This window comes from Protopterus annectens, chromosome 1.part1 (genome assembly GCF_019279795.1).
Source record: "Protopterus annectens isolate FY-2018-M chromosome 1.part1, PAN1.0, whole genome shotgun sequence".
NCBI lineage: Eukaryota > Metazoa > Chordata > Ceratodontiformes > Protopteridae > Protopterus > Protopterus annectens.
Window position 1 is genome coordinate 1824983162 of NC_056726.1, and position 26699 is coordinate 1825009860.

The 26699-nt window shown below is 40.0% G+C and overlaps 1 protein-coding gene across 1 annotated transcript in view; it reads right to left on the reverse strand.

The window, feature by feature from the left end:
• Window positions 1-26191, reverse strand: part of LOC122812517 (cornifelin-like) — a 239772-nt gene extending 213581 nt beyond the window's left edge. The window contains exon 1 of the mRNA XM_044084815.1: window positions 26130-26191. The gene's annotated coding sequence lies outside the window, so the exon portion shown is untranslated. The remainder of the gene's footprint in view (window positions 1-26129) is intronic.
• Window positions 26192-26699: the final 508 nt, after the last annotated feature.

Sequence of the window (26699 nt, forward strand, 5' to 3'; positions counted from 1 at the left end):
GGTTTGCTGTATCTTCTGGATCAGTAACCTAATAAATCAACAAATGAAAGCAGGCTATGCCATAAAACACATTTTTAGCCAAGAAAGCAAAATAAAATTATTGCTATCAAACCTTTCCCTGGCTAATTGTCTCTGTTACACATTCCAATAGGTACCCTCAAACAATTCAAAACTGAATCTCTTACCCTGTACTTTAAATGCACTCCCAAATGTCTATCAAACCTTTCCCTTGCTAATTGTCTCTGCTACACATTCCAATAGGTGCCCTCAAACAATTCAAAACTGAATCTCTTACCCTGTACTTTAAATGCACTCCCAAATGTCTAACAACCATAAAATGAATACCAATTGCTGATTAAGGTCCTACTAATCCTCATATGCAAACCTGTTCCACAACTATTACTCAGCTCTCTCTCCTCTGCACCATCATAAAAAAAGGTCAGAAACTCACCTAAAGCCATAGCATGTTCACCTCAGACATACCATTCATCAAATAAGCACTACACCACCACTGAAGCATTCTGCATTTCTTACTTTGAATGGCAAATGTACTCCCAAATGCTTAAGTACCATAAATGATTAGCAGTCACTGATTAAGCTCCTATCAACTCACATATACAACCACTTTTTCCTTAACTATTGCCCAGCACTCATCTCCGCATTATCAAAAACACATCCAAGCACTCAAAGGCATGACATGTTCACCTCACACATGGCATCCATCACAGAAGCTCCACACCAATACAAAAGCATTCTGTATAAATGGAACTATTACACAGGACAAAATCCATGCCAGTGATAACAACCTCATATTTCAAAGCAATAAAACTTTGACCTTACTTCTCTGTGACACCCCTGCACTTGCCCAATAATCAAGCAGCCTCAGTCCTCACCACTAGCACCAGTGAAGGACTTGCACATTGGGAGGATGACAAGTACACACAGTAAACTACAATTTCCCTTAAGAGCACACAGAGATCACAGTCAGTCTGGGGCGAGTTTCTCCCTCCCTCTTCAGATCCCTAATAAGACTCCCTGCTGGCACAGCTATAGGGTTCAGATCTCAGCCGAGTGGTCAAGCCAAAACCTCCAGCACCCTCTCTGTCCAATCAGTGCTTCGTGTCCCTGCCCAAGTAGCTGGGACACACACATACACTTTGTGATTTGATTTATATACAAACCCACAGACACTCCTAGGGAAAGGAGTCACAGGTTTACTAGCTATGCCCCCTTCTGCCCAGACTATAAGGTAGCACCAGCTGCCATCAACCACTCTTACTTATCAGCTACTAATAAGGGCCTTACAAAGGGTGACCAATTCTACTGTGTAATGTTACTATTATCCAAATGGCAAGTGTCCAAGACTAAGGGTATTTAAGAGTGGCCTGTACAATATTACTAAATACATGCAAGTACACTAAGAGCTTAAATATCTCTAAACAAAACCAGCCACAATTAAAAAGTTTAAATATGTTTAATAATAAATAATAACAGAACAGGACAATACTCAATAACCCAATACAGTTGCAACAGAGTTCAGAATCATAGGAAATACTTTAAAACAACATTGTAGGACAGTCTCACATAAACACAGAAAACATTTAGACTGATCTTATTATTTTCCTATCTATCTCTAAGAGAGATACTATAATCTAAGTCTTACTTACACAGCAAGCCAAGTGCTGGTGAGATGTTTGCAGGTCCAGAGACAAATATAAAATGCACAGACTTTCTCTCTGAGATCGTTCTTAAATTACTATCAGACATTTCTCAGATTACATCATTCTTGTCACCGCTGCCTTAATTCCCAGGCTAACAGAATTTAACATATCTCTGTCAAAAATACTTATCTCTTAGAAGCTGACACTTATCTCTTAGAAGTTTGCCTGATACTGGAAGTCATAAAACAATTAACATTTTTACAATTTAAACCTAGTAATTATTTCTGTCTCAAGACAATAGAAAGAAACTCTAGCTGTAGACATTCTGTGTTCTAGATGTGGTAAACACAATCATAAAACTCTTTACTTATTTTCTCAGAGTTTGCAAGTTAACTCTATATGTCCTAATTTCATCTATGAAAACATACATTTGCACAGCCATATAGTCCATATACATTTCTGCACTTTTCCAGCAAGGTGCACTGTGGTTACATTTTTGAAGCGCAGCACATAACATACATGTTACTTGCATTTGTAGACAAGACTATTGATCATATTAATGTTTACAATGACATAGAATTATTTACAAAATTCTAGCTAGCTGGGCTGGCATCTTTCACATTTTTCCGCCCATGAGAACTCAAGCTAGTTTTTCAAGTGACCCTTGAGAAACGTTGCTTGAGAGGGTTGAGTCTATCTGGGAATACCTTACCCCATTCCCTGTCTTGAGAGCCCATCTGCGTTGGCATTGCTAACCCCATTGTGGTGCTGCACTGACATATCATATGTGTGCAATCCCAGGCTCCACCTTAGTAACTTGGCATTTTGCTGGCTGGCTCGATGTAGCCATGTAAAGGGATTGTAGTCTGTAACTACACTGAATTTCCTTCCATACAGATAAGGCTTAAGTTTCCGCAGTGCACACGCTATGCCTAGACATTCCTTTTCTACAGCTGCATAGCATTCATCCCTGGGTTGGAGCCTATGACTGAGATAAACGACTGGGTGCTCTTCTCCTTCTGAAAAAAATCTGGCTAAGTGCAGCCCCCACCCCATGGTTTGAAGCATTCACCTGTACAACAAATTATTTGCTGTAATCTGGACTGGCTAACACATGGAGTCCAGCTTCTGGAATGCTTGCTCTCATGCTGGGGTCCACACTACCTTATCTGGCCTGTTTTTCCTTGTCAGGTCTGTGAGGGGCACAGCTATAGTACTATAAATGGGGACAAACTTTCTGTAGTACCCTGCTGTCCCCAACAATGCCCTTACCTGCTTTTTGGTAACAGGTGCAGGCCATGCCTGAATGGCTTCCACTTTGGCAGGTTCTGGCCTTATCTTACCACTCCTCACTCTATGTCCGAGGTAAGAGACATCTGCCATACCCACCTGACATTTGCTGGGCTTAATGGTCAACCCTCTCCTCTGCAGTCTGCCCAGCACCTCCCTGACATGCTGAAGGTGCTCTTGCCAGGAATGGCTGTAGATGGCAATATCATCTAGGTAAGCAAAAACAAAATCTCCTGCTCCTGCTAAGATATGATCTACCAGCCTCTGGAAAGTTGCTGGGACATTTTTCATCCCAAAGAGCATCTTTGTGAACTCATAAAAGCCAAAAGGAGTCACAAAGGCTGACCTCTCTCTGGCACTGGAAGTCAAGGGCACCTACCAGTAACCCTTGGAAAGATCAATGATGGTAAGATACTTAGCCCCACCCAGCTGCTCTATGGTTTCATCTGTCCTATGCATGGGGTAAGCATCTGACTGTGTGACTATTTAATTTCCTGTAGTCCTCACAGAACATGGTGCTGCCATTCTTCTTTGGTACCAGCAGCACTGGGGAGGTCCAGGGACTGCTCAACTCCTGAATTATCCCTAGTTCCAACATTTCCTGTATCTCCTCCCTCAGAGTCTGTTTGACTCTCTCAGGTACCCTATAAGGGGCCTGCTTAATAGGCCTTTGGGGTCCTGTATCAACATGATGTTGCACCAGGTGGGTGCACCCTGGTTTCCCAGTGAACATGGCCCCAAACTCCTGTAACACTGCTCTGATTTCTCAAACTTGGGTAGGAGATAGCTGCTGGGAAATTGCTACCCCTTCCATGGAGGTGTCAGTCTGAGCCTCACTGAGGAAATCAGACAACAGATCTCCCTCAGTCTCCTGCTACAATTACTCAGCACAAGGGTCTCCCTATCATGGTAAAGTTTCATCACGTTAACATGGTACAATTTGTGCCCTTGCCTCCTGCCTAGCAGTTCTACCATGTAGTTAAGATCACTGACCTTCCTTACCACTTTGTTAGGGTCCTTCCCAAGCTGTCTGCAGCTTGTTGTGTCTGACAGGAATGAGAACCATTACCTGCTGCCCTACAGCATACTCTCTAGCTTGAGAATTCCTGTCATACCACACCTTTTTCTGTTGTTGAACTTCTGCCAGGTTCTCCTGGGCCAAGCCCATGAGTTCCCTGAGCCTTGTCCTGAGGTTTAGGACATATGCCACAACAGACCTCTTGTGGGATTCACACTCACCCTCCCACTCATCTCAAATTAAATCTAGAGGTCCCCTCACCCTATGCCCATTCAGCAACTCAAAGGGTGAAAAAACTGTGGATTTCTTGGGTACCTCTCTGTACACAAACAACAGATGGAGCAACTATTTGTCCCAATCCCTCTTAAACTGGTCTGCAAATGCCTGTAGCATGGTCTTGAGTGTAGAGTTTAACCTCTCAACAAGACCATTAATCTGGGGATGGTAGAGGGTGGTCTTTAGGTGCTTCACCCCACAGTACTTCCACACACAAGTCAGCAGGTCTGACATAAAATTGACACCTCTGTCAGTCAGTATTTCTTTTGGGAAACCTACCCTGCTGAAAATCTCTAACAAAGCATTTGCCACCTTTTCTGCCTTAATGGAGGACAGAGCCACTGTCTCAGGGTATCTGGTAGCATAAACTACTACCACTAGGATATACTTTTTCCCTGTGAAACGTGGGGTACTCAGAGGCCCTACAATGTCCATTGCTACCCTCTGAAATGGCTCCTCAATCACAGCAAAGGCATCAAAGGAGCTTTCACCTCATCTCCTGCCTTGCCTATCTTTCGGCACTGCTCACAGGTCCTGCAGTACCCTGTTACATCTCTGGAAATCCCAGGCCAGTAAAAGGTCTGCAAAATACTTCTCTTTGTATGTTTTATGCCCATATGACCTGCAAAGGGAATATCATGGGCTATGGCTAGGAGTGCCAGAGTGTAGGCTCTGAGCACTGCCAACTGCTGTATTCTCTCACACTCTAGCCCTCCCTCAGAGGACCACTCTCTATACAGTAATCCTTTGTCCCACTATACAAAATCCCCCTTCCCTTGAGAATCAGGTGCCTCACTAGCTACCCCTCTCAGGCCTTGTAATGTAGGGTCTGAGAACTGAGCCTGTCTCAACTCTCTCTATAAACCTTCCCAGCTCCCCTTCCACATGAAGTCTGGTATTGTCTGACAGCGGTGCCTCACTGTCAGCCTGGATACTACTATTCACTTCTGCCCTTGCAGCCACTCTGTCCAAGGGAACATCAGTCCCCACAAGCAGCTGTGGCTTACCCTCAGTCTCACTGCTACAGGGTAGCTCCCTCTTTGAAGTAACCACCTCACCAGTCCTGGCTGCAAATGTGCAGTCTGTCTGGGTCTCCCACAGGCTACCAGACCCACATGCTTGTCTCCAAGCCTGACTGAGTGTAACTGCATGAACACACAGTACTGCATTACCAAAATCATTCCCTATCAGGACATCTGCAGGGTAGTAGTTTGGTACCCTTGTTGTCTCAGGATGATCTATTGTTGGCATTTTGTCATTCCCACTTACTGACTTTCCAACCTTTTGTTCCCCACCTTGCCTCTGTGGACATCTTTATGCTACATGGTCCCACTGGTTTCATTTAAAACATGTAATCCTAGGTCCTTGACATGTACCTGGACTAGTGGCTTCCCCTGCTACTATCAGATTCTGTTGGGGCAGTCTGGGCTGCCTACCATGGGATCCCTTATACCCATGAGCAGCACTGGGTGTCCCTTTCCTGTGCAGGGATGCTCTGCTTGCTAGGTAAAGGTCTCCCTTCTTCCTCAACTCATCTACAGCATGGCATTGCCTATCAGCTAACCAGATTCTCATATCCTCAGGCAATGTGCTAAGGGCTTGTTCCCTCACCAAAAGGTCTGCTAGCCCTTCAAAAGTGGTGACCTGACATCCACTCACCCATCTATGAAAATAAGTGCTTAGTTCAGCAACATATTCACACACACTTTCATCTGCCTTACGTCTATGCTCACAAAACTTTTTTCTCTAAACTTCAGGTGTTAACTTAAAAAAAATCTAGCAAACAATTATTTACAGCATTGTAATTTAAAAAGTCATTATCTGTTTGGACAGAACAACTACAGCTTTACTGCGGAGTAAGGGGGTCAGGAACCGTACCCAGAGCCCTTGTTCAACATAATACTGTTTATGTACCCTTTCAAACATATGAATGAAATTATCAAAATTATCTTCCTCTGTAAATTGTGAAATAATTTTACTAACTTTGTTGCTTCTGGGGTTGTTACTTCCTTCCCCACTACCTCCATGACTCTGGTGAAGAGTCAGCATCTCCCTTTCATGTTGCCTCTGCCTCTCCTTCTCCTCAGCATCCAGGTGTAACAGTTTCTCATTCTCCTCAGCCTGCAAACATCTCAGTCTCTCTTCTGCTTCTATTTCCAAACACTTGGCCTCTAACTCAATTCTCTTTAACTCCAGATGGATTTTTAATCCTCTGTGGAAAGGTTGAGCTGTCCATTCTCTGACAGTTGTACATCTCCACAGCCAATCTGGTCATCCTCCTGGTTGCTATTCTCTGATGCAGCTGTGACTAAACCTGCTATCATGTCTGCCTTAGTCAGGTTGGCAAGCACCAGTCTCTTAGCCTGGCACATCTCAGCCAACTGGCCCCTTATCAGCTTGCAATACTCCTCTGTTGACATGCTTGCCTGCTCTCCCTGACTAACTAAGCTAACAAAAGAAATAAAACAATTGTGATATGAACTCTGAATGTTCCCTGTGTGGCTGATTAAGAGTACAAGCACCTTCAGTGCTCACTGTACACAAGCTACAGGAATTCAATAGCCACACCACTACAAGCCAGTTAATATGTGATGTGACTATCTCACCACTATCAACCAATTAATATGTGATGTGGCTATCCCACCACTGCCAGACAATTAATAAGTGACGCCCCTGCACTGACCCAGTAATCAAACAGCCTCAATCCTCACCACTAGCACCAGTAAGGGACGTGCACATTGGGAGGATGACAAGTATACACACAGTAAAGCACAATTTCCCTTAAGAGCACACAGAGATCACAGTCAGTCTGGGGCTGTCTTTCCCCCCTCTCTCTCCAGATCCCCAATAAGTGTCTCCACTTGCACAGCTATAGGGCTCAGATCTCAGCTGAGTCATCAAGCCAAAACCTCCAGCACCCTCTCTGTCCCAACTAGTGCTTTGTGTCCCTGCCCAGTTAGCTGAAGCACACACACATTGAGATTTGATTTATATACAAGCACACAGACACTCCTGGGGAAGGCTGGCACAGGTTTACTAGCTATGCTCCCATCTGTCCAGACTATAAGGTAGTACCAGCTGCCACCCACCACTCTTACTTATCAGCTACTAATAAGGCCCTTACAAAGGGTGACCAATTCTACTGTGCAATGTTACTATTATCCAAATGGTAAATGTGTCCAAGACTAAGGCTATTTAAGAGTGACCTGTACAGTGTTATCAAATACATGCAAGTAGTCTAAGAGCTTAAATATCTCTAAACAAAACCAGCCACAATCAAAAGGTTTAAATATATTTAATAATAAATGATAACAGGACAAGATAATACTCAATAACCCAATGCAGTGACAACAGAGTTCAGAATCACAGGAAATACTTTAAAACAACATTGCAGGACAGTCTCACATAAATACAGAAAACATTTATAGGTTCATAGGTTCATAGGTTCATACTAGGCTATCTGCCCAAGGGCATTTATAAGCCTAGCCCATAGTTATGTGGCTTTCGCCACCCCTTTAGTTTGAATAAAACTATGCCTATTATTTTGCTGTGCCTCTGTCAAGCAGCGACACTGAAGTAATCCCTGGGGTATATCTGCGATCTCCCATCCATTGGTCAAGATTCCTCTTGAACAAGGCCAGAGAGGTGCTCTGCCTCACATGTACCGGGATTTTGTTCCACAGCATAGGGAGTCTCTGGGTGATGAATTTGTCTCGACAGCACGTTCTATTTATAACCGTGTCAAGGTTTAAGTCTCCCGCCCTTGTGGTTCTGAGGGATCTAGATTTTTTGAGGTGAAGCATATTCATCAAATCTGGGTTTGACATGGCCTTATATGTCAGGCACAGGTCACCTCTGAGCAAGCGGTATGAGACTGAATAGAGCTGGAGTTCTTTCAGTCGGGCAGCATAAGACATATTTTTGAGACCCTTTATCCTTTTGGTGAGGAACTTTTGGGGCCTTTCCAGCTGCTGCAGGTGTCGGGTCAGATACATTCCGAATGGGGCATTGTACTCAATCATAGGTCTAATGAGTGATGAGTACAGGGGACGATGACCTCCCTTGATCTAGATGTGAATCCCTTCATGATCAGGTGGGCAATGTAGAAGGTTTTCCTAACTACTTTAGCAACATGAGTGTCAAGCGAAGGCTACTGTCAACCTGGGTCCCCAGATCCCTGATGACTTCTTCTGTGCTCAGTGGATTGCCACCTATATGGTAGCTAGGGGTAACCTTGTTTTTCCCGAAGGGTATGACTATGCATTTCTTGGCGTTTAACTTTAGGCCATGGCTCTGGCACCAGTTATCCATTACTGTGAGGCCCTTCTGAAGGATATCTGTGTCAGATGTGTTTTCGACTATGGCGCCCAGTTTGCAGTCATCTGCAAACTTTGTCAGCCATAACCCTCCTGTGTTTGCTTGTACTTCAGAAAAGTAGATGCCGAACAAGAGTGGACCCAGGACTGAGCCCTGTGGGACACCACTTGTGACAGGCTTTGAGTCTGATATGGCTCCAGCAACTCTGACCCTGTGGGTTCTGTCACTTAGCCAGTTTGCAACCCATCTTGTGATGTATGGATTTACATTCAAGCTGATGAGTTTTTCGATGATACCTGAGTGGGGTATTGTGTTGAAGGCCTTTGCCAGGTTGAGGTAGGCTGTATGGACTGCCTTTCCCTCATCAATGGCCTTGGTGACTGTCTCGAAAAAGTCAACCAAGTTTAAAAGGCATGATCTGCCTTTGACAAAGCCAAACTAGGTTGGATCCAAAGTCTGCAAGTTCCCTATGTCTTTATTTATGAATTCCATTATGATCCTCTCCATGGCTTTGCAGATAAGGCTTGTCAAGCTAATGGGACGGTAATTACCAGGGTCGGTGGAGGCACCGCCCTTGTGAAGTGGGACCACAGTCGCCGTGCGCCACTCCTTGGGTACATATCCTGAGGTGAGGCTAAGATTAAACAGCTGTCCTAACTGCGGGTTTAATTCCTCATTGAGTTCGTGGAGCACACAGCCAGGGACACCATCCGGTCCCATGGATGCTGTGTTTTTTGCCTTGGAGAGGGCAGTTCTCACCTGGGCGTTGGAGATGTTTGGGGGCTACAATCCTCTGGTATAGATATCTCTCCTTTTGGGGGGGAGGGGGGGGAATTTGCACTGAACCTGTCAGCCAGTATGTTGGCAATGTGTGTAGGTTCAGTAATCTTCACATCATTTTGAACTAATTCTGAGCATATCTGGGAGCTTCCTCCTAGGTTTCTAACATAGCTAAAGAAGGCCTTATGATTGTCTTTTGAGTCCTTGGTGATTTTTCTCTCAAAATTTGCCTTGGATGATTTTATGAGAGCTCTTAGTTTTTTACTTATAATGATCAAAGGTGTCTTACCTTTCAAGGATTTTGCTCTATCTTGTAGTAGCTTCCTCCTTTTGTTGTAGAGCTTGTTTATGGCTGGGGTCTACCAGACTGGACGCTTGCCTTTGGTACAAAGAGTCTTAGTTTTGTTTGGGATTGCCTGATCCATGCAGTCCTGTAGGTGCTGGTAGAAGGCATTTGTAAGTGATTCAGCGGTTTGAGTAATGTTTACCACTGGCTCAGGGGCCTTAAAGGAGACCACGCTAGTTTTTAGAAGTGTGAAGTCGGCTTTTGAGAAGTTTTTCACTGTGGTCTTTTTATTTCAGGTGGGGGCGGGATGAGGACCTCCAGCGAGATTAGTTTATGATCTGATCTCACCAGTGAGGGGTATACTTCGGTGTTGAACATTGTGATCCCATGTTCGTGATGATGAGATCAAGTATGTTTTCTCCTCTTGTGGGGATGGTGACTAGTTGTTCCATGGCATTTGAGTTTATGAACTCCAGGAACCTTTGGGCTAGAGTGTTTGGGCTTGAGTAGTATTCCCAGTCTATATTAGGGTAGTTGAAATCACCTAGTATGATGGTGTTTGGAGATACATTTATCCCCTCCAATGTTTTCAGGAAGGCCATGTGAGGTTCCTGAGTTTGAGAGGGTGGCCTGTAACATGCTACAAATTGCAGAGCAGTCTTGCCTATGGTTAATTGCACCTGGATGGTCTCCGATGCATCGTGCGTTGCCACCAACCTTGAGGTGTGGGTGTCCTTTATGAATATGGACACCCCCCCTCCTTTCTTGGTGTTGTCCGGATTTTGGGGCCGGAACGCATGATATGAGGTGAAACCTGATAGTGCTGGGGTGCTCTCAGGAGCCTTGAACCAGGTTTCTGTCACAGCACAGACATCGATGTTCTCCATACTGAGAAGGGCCTCGAGTGCGGGCATCTTGAGATTGAGACTTCTGGCATTGAGCAGCATTACCCTTAGATTTTTTCCTTTTTTGTGTTCTAGGGTGGTAGGTTTAGAATTTGAGCCTTGCCTAAAAAAGGCACTATGGGGGTGGCAAGAGCCTTTGCCAATATCCGGAAGCCTAGGGGTAACAGGTGCAAGCCGTCCCTTGCGAAGCAGCGTGGCTTGTCCAGCATGTCATCCCAGGCAGACAGACATTGGATCCCCTTTGAATGACACCAGAATTTAAGCCAATTATTAAAGCTGATCATCTTATCATTGTATTGTGGCATCATTCTAGGTGAAGGTAGGATACTGCTCAAGGTCAGGGTCATACCTGCCTGGGCTACATAATCAGAGAGCTCCTCAATGTCTCTTTTCATGTAGTCCAAGGAGGTACATCTCAGGTCGTTGACACCAGCGTGGACAATGACTGAGTCGTACTTGTACCTGCTGTTGAGAGACCTGAGTGATTGCGTTATGTGGCGGATTCTAGCGCCCGACAGGCAGCTTACTGTGATCTTCTCCTTACTCAGTCTGGTGAGCGGGACGTCAGTGTGTCTGACTATGGAGTCACCTATGACAAGTATGTTTGGTGTTGTATTTGGCCTTAAGGGCAGTGACTGCTTTGCACACTGATTTTGATGCCTCTTACTATTTTCCTATCTCTAAGAGAGATACTATAAGTCTTACTTACAGAGCAAGGTAAGTGCTGGAGAGATGTTTACAGGTCCAGAGACAAATACAAAAATCACATACTTTCTCTCTGAAATAGTTCTTAAATTACTATCAAACATTTCTGCTGGGTAATCACAGATTACATCATTCTTGTCACCTCTGCCTTAGTTCCCAGGCTAACAGGAACAAAAAGAATTTAACATATCTCTGTTAAAAATACTTATCTCTTAGAAGCTGATACTTATCTCTTAGAAGCTTGTCTGATACTGGAAGTAGTAAAACAATTAACATTTTTACAATTTAAAACTAGTAATTATTTCTGTCTTAAGACAATAGAAAGAAACTCTAGCTGTAGACATTCTTTCTAGCTGTGGTAAACACAATCATAAAACTCTTTATTTATTTTCTCAGAGTTTGTGAGTCAACTCTGTATGTCCCAATTTCTACTATGAAAATATACATTTGCACAGGCATATAGTCCATACACATTTCTGCTCTTTTCCAGCAGGGTACACTGTGGTTACATTTTTGAAGCTCAGCACATAACATACAGATTATTTAACATTTGTAGACAAGCCTTTGGATCATATTAATATTTACAATGACTTAGAATTATTTACAAAATTCTAGCTCGCTGGGCTGGCAGTCTTCACATTCCCCATCCTCCATCTATTCTTCCAACTCTACCTTTGTTACCATCCCCAAGACATCTACAAATCCCAATCAGCTACTCAACTTCAATTTTCTCCTTCTGTGTAATGAAAACCTCATTCCCTTTCCAGTCTCATCCCCCTGCCATCACTACCATGTTCTCTTAACCTAACCACCAATAGCTAATAACCTTCCTACTTGTACATACATAAACCTTTCAAGTATACTTCATTTAAACTTCATGCTCCACTTTAAAAGCATCTGTCACATGTTTAATGACATTTTTAACAAAATATCCATTGTAAATAATATAGAATCATGTGTATTCATCAATATACTGTAAATTATGACATTTATAACAATGATGTCATCTTTCTAGATGCAGCTGTTAGTAAAACTATCACATTATGGAGGGCTACACAGGTATGTACACAGACAACATTTTTGAGTTATAGAAACTTTAAACCAAACACCATCCATTAAAAATACATATTCACTGACACTTGTTACTGGCTACTATGTATACTATTCCCGTACAATAAGTTAATCTTTTACTATTATTTTTTACGTGTTGTCTCTTTTCCTTACATCTATTTCAATTATATATTTTTCTGTTATATTTCTAATCATCATTTCATTTTACTAAGAACACCAGGACTGTTGCTGAACTGACATCCTGACGCCATGTGCACAAGTGGGGACAAAAGAGGGTTGTGACTGGATGGATAAGGATCGTTGGTTGAAAAGTCCGCCAAGCTGTGTGTCTTGTAACCTATTTTGGCTCTAAGTAAAACTGAATTTAAGTGACATCATGACCAGTTTTTGACTGCAGTTACAAAGTATCTCAATAGGTAGTTCAGCCCAAGTCAGACTATGTATTTTCTTATTCGATTATAAATTGAACATTTCTCAGTTGAAGACAAGGACTGTCAGGTCTGAAAATTCCCTGCTGAGAGAAAACAGGGATATATATTTACATTCATAAACATAAACAGCTGTCTTTGGGTTTCAGTTCAAATATCTAACACAATATTCTACAATAGCTCTAAATAACTTGACCAAAAGCGTTTTACTTTAGTTATGTGACATTTGTTTTTTAACTTACCTCCTACACATCGAACTTCATTTACTCTACAAAAAGAATAAGGATCAGCTGTCCATATAAACATTATTCATTTGCATTATAATTTCTTCACAGCGCCATACCCTGTCACCCTCGCTGGTACCAACGAACTGCCGCTCCAAACTTTTACAGAGGTAACAGGGTAAAAAGGAATACGCTCGGCAAATACACAATCAACTTTGCTAATACTTAGCCCCCAACATTCAGCCTGCCTCAGGGCAAGCATCCTACTTAATTATTGGTTTAAAACAATACCTAGAAGTGCGCAGTAGGCCACTCACAACACGCTACTGGAATATTTTAATACAGCTTGTGATTTGTGCCTCAGCACTGTTAAGCATTTGGATAGCTACCTGATGGATGGAATTCAAAATAGACATATAACAGTGTTTAAGGGGAGAACTAAGAAAATCACTATCCCCGGTCATTTAAAGAATACAGAGAACTACACATTATACCCAGCTGGAGAAAACTGTACCCACTTTTTTGGCGACTTGAAAATTGGTAAGCCAATAAAATAATTATCATTACCTCAATGCAGATCACTCCCTCACTGTCGAAGAGCAGTTTCAAAGTAGTATGCCTCACTGTATTTTTATTTTAACATTAAATTTCTGACAAAAGGTTAACTTTTACACTTTTACTCACCAAGATCACAGATCTCACCAACACGCCTAAAATTACAATGGAGATGCAGCTGGAGGAGGATTGTTATAAAAAAAATAATCTGACTGCAACCTCCAATCGCATCTCTGATGTATTAGGCATGTTTGGTGACAGGGTTCTTTGGGAAGATGCACATGATTTAAAAAAAATATATAAAAAAGGGGCCCTGCACCCATGTCTAAATCCGCCATCTTCTAATTGCTAATGAGTTACAGACAGATGCCAATGAAGGTGCATGACTGTAAATATGTCAGCTTCAATTGGCAAACTCTTGTTAATGTGATGTTTGGAAATAGTACACTACTTATTTAAGATTGTACCACATTTTTCTAATATAACTGGACCTTTAGGAAAGCTGTGTGAGCAAGATAAAATTTTGAAATGATTAAAGGATCAAGTTAGAAGCTTTGGGTTATTAGACTGGTTTGCAATGCACCTACACTCAGATATTATGATGCAGCATTACTCGTGACACTGTAACTGGATACAAGCCAAAACAAGCTATGATTTGTACTACTGTAAGAAGAGAAAACTATTGCTTCTGGACTAAGAGATTACCCAGATGCACAATAAGGTACGCACAGACAAAGCTTTTGTTTGTTTCATGATTATGAGCACAGAAACCATATTAAATTAGGGAATATCAGAACTGTTGCACAACATTTTCAAAGGTCACGACACAAAACACTAGTCAAACTACTGCTGTTGACTGTCCAGAGATATGATGTTGAAGTGCAGTACAAATCGGACAAGATAATACATATTATTACCAGCTAAGCAGAGATAATCTGAATTACTGCAAGGAAGATTTGCCAGAAGCGGATCTTGAAGTTTCCTGAGTAATCTTACAAATGCAAGTAACACCTAAGAAAGTTCAAGAAATTAAATTAACTTTAAGATATGTCACAGCAGTCCAGCTGTTGAGAGAAGCTGTTGTGTCAGAATAGCCAAACAAAATGTTAAGCAACTTTCTCCAATAATTAAAACACTGCTTTCAGAGAAACACTATCATATATACAAAGTCTCTTTTACAAGGGAGATAAAGTCATCTATTCCACCTGACCTAAGGTATCAGCTACTGCTGAAGATTCATGAATCATATTTGGGAATGTCTAAATACCAACAAACAGCCAAATATGTTGTGTACTGGACAGGCATTTTAGTGCAAATCAAATAAATGGCACAGTACTGCCTACTCTATGGCATTCATAAAAATCATAATCATAAAATAAAAATGATGCTTCATGAAATAAAAGCAGTGTCATGGTGGAAAGTAGGAAATGACCTGCTTCAAAATAAACATGTTCACTTCCTACTATGTGTTCACTGTTATTTTAGATATCCAGAAGTTGTTCACCTCAGGAATATGACAGCCACATCAGTAATTAATGTGCAAAGTCAATGTTTTCAAGACATGGAATACTTAAAACAAGTGTTATCAGATAACAGATCACAGTTTGTGTCCAAAGAGTTCAGAGCATTTTCTAGAACAAAGGAATTTCGATATACACTACTGAGTCCAAAATATCCATTCTGCAATCGGCAGACTGAGTGGATGATTCATACTGTGAAGAACATGTTAAGAATTGTGCTGCATCAGATAACCTAGACATTAATTTCAATACTACCGGACTACAGCAATACAGTACAAGCCTTGTTCATGTAACATTGTTGGACTACAACACTATTCAAGCCTTATTCTTTTAACATTGTTGGAGAGTAACATAGTATAAGCCTTATTCATTTAACATTGTTGGGCATTGATGGAGAATGTAAACATCTATGCTGTTACTGAGATTTGGTTTGAAGCCACAGAAAGTATTCCAGCAGTCAAGGGCGCCCGCAGGCAGGTGCAAGGGGGTGCACTTGCACCCCCCCTGGATTTTCTTAATGCTATCTGCAAAACACACTTTTTTCTATTTTATTTCCACTTACTTTTTCTTTCCTGTAAAGCCTGCACTGCATTGTTTGTAGAATCGGACCTTTAGGAAGAGATGTTAGTGGAGGTGGCGTGGCAGGCAGCCACACGACATGATGATGCATAATTGACGACTGACGTGATGAGCGTCAAACTCCTCCTTAAACTTTATAACTGGCGACCGCATCATTATGGACGACTGCAGGTGGACGGTGGAGAAGAGTATCCTTCCTGATTCCTGGCTGTGGCTATTCCAAACCATCGTGTGGTGGAAGGACTGGACTGGACTAGTGGTGGTGGTACAAGAAGAAGGTAGGTTGGTTGCTCCACTCCTGACTGAGTCAGAGTCCTTTTGTTTTCTACAGTGACTGAACACTTGGCGGTTAGCGCCAAAACGCAAAAGTGGCACACTTACTTGAGATGGAGTGTGTGTGAGTGAGTAGTGCTTTGCACCCTCCCTGCGTATATTTTTCCCTAGTGTGTATTTTCCCGTCTTATATATATAAGTTTTAATATGGGTACCCTTGGTAGGGATGTTTTGTGTAAGATGAATTTTATGGCGTTCATCTTCTGATGCACAACTCTTAAACTCTCATGTCATCATTTTGAATTGACAGGCTGGTATTCAGCAAAACTTCAATTAAAAGTATGTCGCACTGTACTAGTCACAAACCTAAAGAATAAAACTGGAGTGTGTCTTTTGTTTTTTCTTTATTTTTATTTTTTTACACACATTCTGTCAACTAATGGATGCAGGAGTGTTCATCATTGTGTGTACTACTAAATGATTATTTTACTAATAAATGATTTTAAATTTTAAACCACAACTGTGGCTACTAATTTTTCGGATATCCTTTGGCATAGTTACATTGAATATTTTCGTAACGCTTGCGGTTTGGGCAGCGGATTGTGGCATTTTTTTTCTTTGCCAAGACTGGAGATATTTGGATATCTTGTGCACCAACTTGAAGGTAGTTTTTTGCTAAACTTTCTTAGGAGGATGGCAGCATTTTGGTTTTTGTTCTGTTGTTGTGGTTCAGACAGCGGTCAGAGGTTTTCTTTACCGCTAAGGTTGCATTTAACCAGTAGAGTGAACGCCTTACATAGAGACTAAATGATTATTTGAGTCTCACATTACTTCGAAACAAGAAAGTTGTGTGAAAGTATTAGAAATTATTTACTAGTGGAAATAGAATACCTGGATGTGTGTGTGTGTGTGTGTGTGTGTGTGTGTGTGTGTGTGTGTGTGTGTGTGTGTGTGTGTGTGTGTGTGTGTGTGCGTGCGCGTGCGATTTGCAGGCAGAAATGAGAGCAATGTGGAAGAAAGATACCCAGGCAGTTCCAGTAGTAGTAGTAGGAGCAATGGGTCTTATTAAAAAAGAATATACATTCGTATTTAGACATGTTACCAATGCATGTAACTCCATACGAATTGCAGGAGGACTGAGGAGTCATTACTGGGCACATTCATTGCAGGTACTCTGAAGAACACTTTGGCAGACATCAAAGATTGACACAGTACTGATTTCATGAACTTTAATCGTACTTTGATTTAGTAATGCAGTATATTCCTGCCACAATGCTAGAAACCCAAAAGATTTGCTCTATCCATCTATCCACTTTCTAAGGAGGTACTACAAGGTAGGTAGGGAGATTTGTCTGTCATACCTGTCAAATGTATAGATTTTCACTGTCCAGATTTCTGCTTTATATTTTTAGTCTGTTCCTCATAAAAATCTTTTTTTTTTTTTTTGGTACAAATCACTGGGATGATGAGCTAACCATTTAAGTTAATAAGTAATGACATGCATTTCAGTTTCAGACTTCATATCATTCAGGAAATGCATTCTAACACAAATCCTTTTATTCTAGCAACTTTCTCAATGTGTTCCCAGTTTTGGGCCTTACACATTACTTGTGCTATGAGATGAGATTGACAGGTAGGGGTGTGTATCAGAGGAAGGTAGTATACCCCGTGGGCCGTGCCTCAGCTATCCAGGTTTTTGTAGAACGTCCAGAATTTTGCCTCATATTCCACCTGAAAAGGATTGCAGTTGCTAAATAGTGACAGACATTTTCAGTTTTACGTGTCATATCCTTTAGAAAAATGCTTACTAACACAAATCCTGTTATTCTAGCAACTTAACTTTATAAGTTCATCAGAGCAATATTTTTAATCTGTCCCTGTTTATTTTAGGCTTTGTCCAGATTTCTTTTACTAACGGGTCAAGTGTGTGTGTGTCTGAAATTATCTACTTAGAGTTAGCAGGTGGAATTTATTTTCAAGGAATTGAGAGCTTCAAGGGAAGAGAAGTTTACTGCTGCTCATCATGCTAGGTTTGTAAAAATGTGCAACTGTTTTGTTTAGCAAATGGTATCATTGTAGTATAGAATTTTAAAGCAGTGTTAGTAGCACAGCAAGTAGCATACTTGCATCTTGCTACAGAGGGCTGTAGCTTCTACTCCCACAGCATGTAAATGTGTATTTTAAGGGGGTGGGGTGCTGCAGTCCTGTCCTGAGTATGTCCCTTTGGTGCCTAGTAACTATGAACCTCGTTTTCAGCTTGTCACATATTCCCTTTTGCAATATACCAGCTTACCATTTCTTTTAACGTAACACAGGCAATTTATTCTTCTAGGGCAATGGGCACTACATTTGTAGATGAAACACTGAAATATAAATATATGTTTTATAGCAACAATCTCTTCATTAGTTTCAGATCTTTTTAATGCGGAATTCAGATGACTTCTGCAGACTGCAGAGATTGTGCATATGGACTAATATCGGTGGATTATAATGATAGAAGTTTGAGTGGCCTTTTATGTTTTAAATGTTCTGAACTAGGCACTTTGTCATTTCTGGTTCATATGTTTTGAATTGTTTCACTGCTTACTGGAAAATGTTCAAAACTGTAAATTTAAAATACACTCTAACAGGTGGTGCAGGTGCTGTACAAGGGATATAATTCAATTATCAGGAACATGAATCACCATACTTTTGCATGGGCCTAAAAATGTGTGCATTTGATATGCTTTGAAAACAGCCCAAAGGTAAACTTAACCTGCCACTGCCCAGATGCATTCATTCTCTTTGAATGTGGGTTTCAGTGCTGTTTCAATCAATGTGAGTTTCAAAAGCAGAGAAGTTTTAATGCTAAGTCTATTTTCATTGCAAGACTGTTGCTTTGTTTAGCAAATGTGAAATGCGTGCCTCAGTGTTTCTGCTATAAAATTTGAAATCAAAGTTGTAACTTAAATCCAAATATCTGTAATCATTGTAGAAGTAAAGCATAAAACAGTATGCATACTGATAGATTTGAACAGTGTCTGTCTGTGGCAAATGGGGAGAAATAGCCAAGTAATGGGACACTGGAATGGCTGTGTGTGTGGGGGGTGGGGGGGGCTGCGTGGGGGAGGGGGCGGGACTGCGTGGGTGGGGCTCTGGGTTTTCCACCCCCCTGCAAAAAATCCTGCGGGCTCCATTGCCAGCAGTGTAAGGCTACAGTGCCTTCCATACATTTTGACCAACAGCAGTACAGACAGGGGGTAATTGTAGACATGTTTCAATCATCATTACTAGCATATAAAACTCTAGGTTGGTTAAACAGGATGATGACCTGGAGTTCATTTACATCCAAGTCTCCATAGACAAGGTTTCCTACCATGTACTGGCCAGCTACAGGTCACCCTGTATGGCCCACAAAGCTCACAACTCTTACCTAGACTTACTAGAGGCTCTCACCATCTAACAGAATACCCTGTTCATGGGAGACTTTCACTACCTTTATATAGACTGGGAAACATACACTGCCTGTAACTTATAGGCACAATGTTTCATGGACTTTATCAACACAAACATCCTGGACCAGATTGTTTCCTGAATTGTATGTTTAATAAGAATCTATGAACCCTGTGATCAAACAACAGATGAGGTCAGTATCTTTCTTCCATAGACTGTCTTATTACCCACTCATTCTAGTCAATTTATTGACTGTATACACCACAGATGTCTAATTGCAATCAACAGGAAGAGCCTTATGTGAAAAGAAGACAAAAAAATTATTGATCCTTTCCACTGCTCACTAGTCCCCTCAGTACCCCAAAGTGCCCATCTCCTACTCTTTTGCCACATGCCACCCATTTAGATTACTTCTTTATTATTTTTCACATTTCTCTTAATTTCTGGCCTTTCCCATCCTTTTAATACACTCCACTGTATTGGAATAAGTGTGAAAGAAGTAACTATAATAAGCTAGAAGTTAAGTATAAAGTTCTAGATGCTCTGGGAGGCATCTTAGAATGTATTTTCCAAACCTTTGATCCAATGATGCAATGAACAAAAATCGTGAGTAAAGAAAGAAATGTAGCCTTATTTTTTCTTTCAAGGAAAACATAAGTTGCATCCAAAACTTAATGTTCAAAGCTGACAAAACAGTAGTTCCCAATAATTTGAGAAGACAAATGCTTGCAAGGATACATAAATCCTATCTAAAAATAGTGCCTACATTCTTACTCCTCCAAAAGAGAGTATTACCTTCTGTGTATCTCTCTGGTGTTTGACAGAAAGTAAATTAGCAAATGGCTACAGGCATACGTTCTACAGCTGAGAGTCTGGGGGAAGAAACCAGAGTATCTGGCTGAAACCCACACACAGTGACATGAAGTACGTGCAGCTTTCACCCAGAAGCAAATCTATCCAAAAACTCAATCAGAGAATCAAGTACTGTGAAATGGCAATGCTGTTCCATCCACCACTGCATCACTGATCAATTGGTATCAATCACATCCTGCCCAAACTGCTACAGACAGCCACTTATCATGTGCAATAATAATGCCTGACTGTGACGGAAAGTGAAAGAACATATGGGCAGTTTACTACTTTTAGAGACACTGCTACCTCACTCTATATAAACACTTTAGATGTTTTATTCTGGTCAAATGAATGAATAGATAAACTGGGTCTATATTAGTTTGCCGAAATATAATTTCTGCAAGCACCTAATCATCGACCCCAATTCAGCGAAAATCATTTCAATGATTCACTATATCTACCAAGGACAAAGAAGTAGTTGGCCAACTACACAAGTTTGCCCTTTTCTCCACTTCAGTGCAATCTTGGAGTTGATATATATAGTTAGGGGGGTGGGCCCCCCCAACTTAGATGTGGGTGCATTGTGCTGCACGGCAAGTATTTACTTGCTCATGGTAAATTCAGTGAATCGCTGAAATGATTTTTGCTGAATTGGGGTCGATGATTAGGTGTTGGCTGAAATTGCATTTTGGTGAACTAATATAGACCCGATAAACTGCCACACAGGTATAAATCTTCTCAGCTTAGTGCTGTTGGAATACAGTGTGCAGCCCTATTGCAGCCAATCACTTGCACACCTCTTAACCTCTTAGCTGAAAAATCAGGACTACAACTAAAACATCATAAGTGACAAACAAAGGACCAAATCAGAGGCAGACACTGGTCTTACATATTTAGAAAATTAATAACACGTTAGCATGCTTTTTCTGAAGGCTGTTGAGTCTGAAACTTAAATGCCTGTCATTATTTAATGATTGCATTCCTTTCTGATTTGTTGGAAAATCAAAGATTTTATGATAAGCAGACCAAAATATGATCCAAAATTAGGGACAATCTGTGAAATTAGTAAAATATACACACAGGCACCCATACACACTCGCACATAAATAAATTGCAATACCTTTCTATATTCTGGCAGTGGCAGGTATAGTGCTGGCTAAAAAATAAACACTGTACCAAAAAAAAAACACTTGCTTTTGCACTTATGCCTTTGCAAGTGTCCATTAATTTCTTTGCATCACTCTACTTCAGTCATCCACATGAAGCAGCCTGTGCCAACAGGAACAGCTCCTCCCTACGTTATATAGTAGACTGGTGAGAGGGTTGTTGAGCAACATTTCTGCACTTTTAAAATGGCATGAAGATTTGTAATAATGTGTAATCATCTTATTCTACATCTGGAATAAGAACAATTCTAAGCAGCATGCTGATTTCTTTTTTTTTCTGTTTTTTTGTTTGTAATCTCATTTTTTTTAATATCTCGGAACTCCTCAACTCTCTGCGTGGTTAAATGAAGAGTTCCAAGAAGCAGAAGTAAATGGAAGTCAGCTATTATTTTTCTCCTGCCAACTCCCAGGTACTAACAGTACTGCTACTTTGGTCTTTCCCATCTGTTTAACACACTCCGCTGTATTGGAATAAGTAATAATAAGCTAGACGTAAAATATTAAGTTCTAGATGCTGTGACAGGCATCTTAGAACTTCTTTTCCAAACTTTTCATCCAATAATGAGATAAAAATCATGACTAAAGAAAGAAATGTAGCACTACTGACATATTTCCAACCCTCTCAGTGTTGTATTGCATTGTAATTCAGTAGGTGCTGGATAAGCAACAGATTGCAACAAGTCAAGGTGGGGGTTGCCATTCTATCCTAACATAGGCTATCAGAGGTGTAACACTGGGGTCTATAATAGGGACATTTCTTTTTGGACTATCTTCACAGAGATGTAAGTGGGAAATAGGCTATGAATAACCAAATGTGGATGATTGCAAAATGTGTAACATCATAACTTCTATAAAAAATTCTAAGGTACTCCAGGATGGTCTATAAAAGCATAAAAAAACAATTCATGATACGACAGTAATGACCTCATCTTTAATGCCATTATCTGTAGAATAGTGAGGCTCAGGAAGAAAAAAAAAACAGATATTTTGATTACAAAGTACACAGTCAAATCCTAAAAATGACAACATTGTTAAATATTTACTGAAGAAATAGAAAACAATTTAAACTTTGCCCAGTATATAATTATTAAAGTCAGTAAAACAAGTTATGTAGCCCTTATAATTCTAAATGCAATGTCCAGCCTACAATGCAGCAGAGTATGACTTAGCCTTTGAGCAAGATACATGAAAGAATTTAAAAAGATACAATTCCTTACTAGAAAAATTGTATGGTTGGAAAAGCTAAACTACTCAGAAAAGCTTCAAGAAATGTCATTAGATTCTGTTTCATGGATGTTACTAATAACGTGACCTCTGCCCTTTTATATAATGCAGTATCTGAGTCAGTTATATTTGAAAGTTTATGCCTGCAACACATTCCTAGGGGAGCTAACTTCAGCTCAGGGAGCCTTCAACTAGAAATAAACATAAATAATAGAAAGAAGACAATCCGACAGATGACACCGTCTAAGGTTATGCAATAAGAACACAGACACAAAGTGTTTTGCTTTCTCTGAAAGTTTCTCTTATTTCAAACTATGTCATGAAATATCTAGTCCTGTAATTTACAGTTTGAGGTACCTGGGTGCAGTTTCTATTTCCATCGAATTTTCAGTATGAGCTTAATCTCAGCTCAGAATGTCTTTTCTTGTTATAGGCATGTAGGCATTTTGTGTGCATCTGTGTATTTGAATGTATTAATAGATGCAAATGTCCATTTGCACATGGGCATATATATATATATATATATATATATATATATATATATATATATATACACACACAAATTATTAGCCTCCCTTTCCCTGTTTCCTCTCTAACTATATATATATATATATATATATATATATATAAAAGCATATATGTATATATATATATATATATATATATATATATATATATATATATATATATATATATATATGGGTTCCCTTCAGAAGCTCAAAATACTGAAGTGTCAAATTTCAGTATTTCGAGCCCAAGAAGCCGAATTCACATAATAGCGAAAGTTTAGAAGTGCGAAATTCAAAACCTCGAATACCGGAGGTTTTGAATTTCGCGCTTCTAAAGTTCCGCTATGGTCATGTATTCAGGTAAGTGTGTGTGTGAGTTAAGGGGTTTGGGAAGGGGTTGTGGTGTGTGTCAGTGTGTTTTGTTGCTGTGATGTGTGTGTGCAAAGAGAAAGCAGCTTGTGTGGTGGTGTTTTGTGTGTGTTTGTATGTAGTATGACCTCGGAGTGAGAATATTTAAGTAGGGGATGTGGGGGGGGGGTGCAGGTGGGCTTGCCACCCTGCTTTCATGTAGCAGAGTGACTGTCTGTGTTTGTGTGGTGGATGGTGTGCGTTTGTGTGTGTGTGTGTGTGTGTGTGTGCACGCATGTGTGTGTGTAGTGAAACCGTGAAATTCAAAACTTCCGGTATTCGACGTTTTGAATTTCGCGGTTTTTACTTTTCGTTGTTTTGTGGATTCGACTTGTTGGGTTCAAGATACTGAAATTTGAGATTTCAATATTTCGAGCTTATGAAGTGAATCCATATATATATATATATATATATATATATATATATATATATATATATATATATAAAATATATATATATATATATATATATATATATACACACAGTATATATATCTTGGGCACTGACATGGTAGCATTTAGAAATATTACCACTTTGCCTACAGTATCAGAAGATAACAATATTTTTTTCCTGTGTTATCACTTCTAAAATCTTATTTTAAATATTTTTAGTTATAGCTGACTTATTCACTATGGTTGTATTTCTTGTCTGGTTCCATTGCCTCTGCTCATTAAATCCTAGCATATCTAATAGCCCGGTAAGCTTATGCTAAGCCACAAGGGGACCTAGTACAGCCACCCTTCATTCAGGGAATGATCACTTTTATCATATTTTTAAACATTACGGATAATGAAAAGTATACACTAAGATTAACCTTCAACCTTAGCTGCACAGAGTAGCTACGTCACCTGAGCAGCTTTGTTTGCTGTGCATTTAGTGCATTAAAGCTGTGTGGTTTTCCTTTAGTATTTTGCTGCTGAAGATAATGAGACACTGGCTTGGTTGAGAAAGCTGTTCTGCGACTATGAAGTTGCTATGTTTGTAAGTTCAGTATGGTGTGTGGCTTGTTCACTTGCTCCCCTTGTGAAGGGTTTGCCCCGTACAAAAAAAATGTTTTGAAGTGTTCCATTGACTTGCATGTTAAATGCAGATTTTGACCAAGCATTTCCTGCCTGTTTCTTGTTGCAAGATTTCCTAGTAAAGCGAAGTTCATCTTTTATCTTCAAAACCGAGTCAGGGGACTGCTTGCTCAGCAGCTCAGGGTTTCTTAACTTTTTTTCCCTTTATAATCCATCCATGTATTGGGAATAATATCTGACACACTACCTTAAACTAGCTGCAAATACTCGTTGTTAATGGTGAAGTCTTTTTGACAGCCCCCCTCTATTTAAAGTCAAATAATATAAAAACAGAAGAGATACATGTGTGCTGTAAACTGTGTTTTTTCATAAAGGTGTACAAAATTACAACTTTATTAAAGTATGTGCAATTTTTAGGTGTTTGTTGTTTGGGAAAAAAAGGAAATTTAATATTTAAAAATATATAAATTAAGTGAAATAGAACATAATAAAATATCCACAAAATGAATGGTATTTCATGTGAAGATAATTTTTTTTACATTTTTAATGAACAAATCAAAGACAGGTAAGGTAGTTTCTTACTTTACTTAATAATAAGATGTGAACAGCTTTAATGATATCACAGTATAGTAAGGGCTATTCAACATGCAGTTTTATAAGACATCAATAAGTTTTTATGCAAAATTTTTCTGTAAATATACAAATAATATATAAAGAAATGTTTCATACCTTAAAATATAACTGCATTATAAAAGCAGAAACCAGAACTACAAAATTGTTTGCCACCAACTTGATAAAAATTATTTCGTTTACAGTGACATTTTCAATAGTGTTAATTTGTAAAATAAGCAAAAAAGAAAATCATATATATTGTACATATTCGTTTTCTGTAAACACTTCTTTACATTAATATAGAAAAATAACTCCCTCAAAGAAAAAACAAATGTAATATGTGATATACAGATGTTATATCATTAATATCTTATTACAGCAATGCATGCACACTCGTAGCTTACATAGCCCCAAACTGCAGTGCACAAAATAATATATGAAAAACAGAAAAAAAGATTTATATAAAAACAAATAAATGATATAAGCGGGACCTATAGGTAAACATTGCATTCATTTATTGTACAATAATGGCTTAAGTGTTCTTTCATGTCAATGTGGCTTTACCAGGCAAGGGTACAAGATAAAAACTGTTACCCTACCTCACAACTCTCTACATTCCATCTTTTGATGTTTGTGTCTGTCTGTTTCCTCAGAAAATATATGTGTGTTTGTGTGTGTGTGTGTGTGTGTGCGCGCGCGCGCGAGTGTACATGAGTGTGTAAATACACAGTTTAATTTGTACTTATACTGATAGACTGTTTGTAAGCATTTTACTTTTATTAATTTGTGCTAATTAGCTTTAAAGTGGATATATGCATGATGCATGAAACAAACTGTTGACCACAGTCAGAAACCATTTAACCGCAATGTGAGGTCTTGTTGCTGACACTGTAGAAATGCTGAATAAAGTTTCCGTACTAGAAGATACATATCTTACAGCAAGCTAAAATGATCTGTTCAACATCATGCTATTATATCTACAGAACATTGTCTAAAAATTAAGACAAGACTTAACTTACCTCTGCCAGAGAAGCTATGATCTAAACATTGAAGTGAAGTGCATCTCTTAAAGAAACCAAAAGAGGAAGTTTTAAATTGCGTAATTACCTACCATGTCTGCAAAAAGGAAGTTTTCAAATTAGAATGTGCTCATAGCATTGCCAAATGCCCATTTAAGAGGAGTCAGTAGGTTAGCTTGTGTCTTTAATGCATACATTTAAGTAACAAGTAATCTCCGTGGTATCCCCGAAGTCTCAAACGGCCCACTATGCAAGTATAATCAACAACAGGCAAGGTTTTAGATATAACAGGGAATACAGGACAAATTATAACCGGGCCAGCAGACCTCAGTGGGATTTTCCAGGGGAGATCATTGCACAGAACCAGACAGGGGCACAATGCTGGACCACCAGGAGGGTGACCCCCCCCCACCACCTCATTCCCAGCCATCCCAATCCCCTCTGGATATCAGCAGTCTGCATAAACCTATGACATCATTGATGGATCAAAACAGGAACATGAGCCACTTCAGGAGAACAGAACCAACAGAGGGATCTATAGCAGCAGTCTCCAACCTTTTTTTCACCAAG